Consider the following 999-nt stretch of genomic DNA (forward strand, 5'->3'; position numbering starts at 1 on the left):
GTCGGCGAATGAGATTATGTAGTGGGGGATTGAGAGTATATCCTAAACAAACAGAGCTATTAAAGCTGGATCTCAGCTATATCCTGAACAATAATGGATTTACAAGGCAAGAGTTGTTCCTTTTCACAACCTCTTCATTTTCCAGAAATTAAAGCCAGACCCAGAGAAAGAGAGAGTTCCCTGCTATGTGCACAGTGAGGGGGAGGGACCTGGCCAGCCTAGTTATCATAGTTTAAAAAATCTGAAGTGAGGGAGAGCGAGAGATGGAGATGGACAGAGAGCGAGAGAATACTTACAGCATTAATGTACGTCTCCATACAAACAAGTTCTGTCAATCCAACTTTTTCGGAGCGTGAGGTTTTCAAGCATTCTAGCTACAATCCTTATTTCTCCTCCACCCTTCTATTCCTTTCTCCTGCTCTCATACTTCTCTCTCTATCTCTCTCTCTCTCTCTCTCTCTCTCTCTCTCTCTCTCTCTCTCTCTCTCTCTCTCAATTTTTCATCTCTTTGTGAGGAATATTTATCACAGTAAATATAAATATAAATATAAATATATAAATAATATCTCTCTCTCTCTCTCTATTTCTCTCTCTCTCGGCTCTCTCTCTCGGCTCTCTCTCTGCTCTCTCTCTCTCTCTCTCGCTCTCTCTCTCTCTCTCTCTCTCTCTCTGCTCTCTCTCTTTCTCTCTCTCTCTATCTCGCCTACTTCTTCTTTAGCATTCTCTCTTTCTCTTATTATATATGCTCTGCCATTCTGTCTTCAGGTGGACTCTGTTTTTCTGTGTTCCTCTGAACAACTCCCCTGCCTTTCTCATGCCAATTGATCAGTGTCATTTTCACTCATTTAAAAACACTCAGGCAAGCAAACTCGTGTTAAACCCAATCATCTCTCAGTCAGCGGTAGCGAGGGTTTCCCACAGTGGTGGCTGTAGTTAGTGAAGACTGGCTCTGGCCTCCTCTCCATCAACAGACCGGGAGGAATCTTTATCTACTGTTAG

Source organism: Coregonus clupeaformis, chromosome 23, assembly GCF_020615455.1.
Source record: "Coregonus clupeaformis isolate EN_2021a chromosome 23, ASM2061545v1, whole genome shotgun sequence".
NCBI classification, from domain to species: Eukaryota; Metazoa; Chordata; class Actinopteri; order Salmoniformes; family Salmonidae; genus Coregonus; species Coregonus clupeaformis.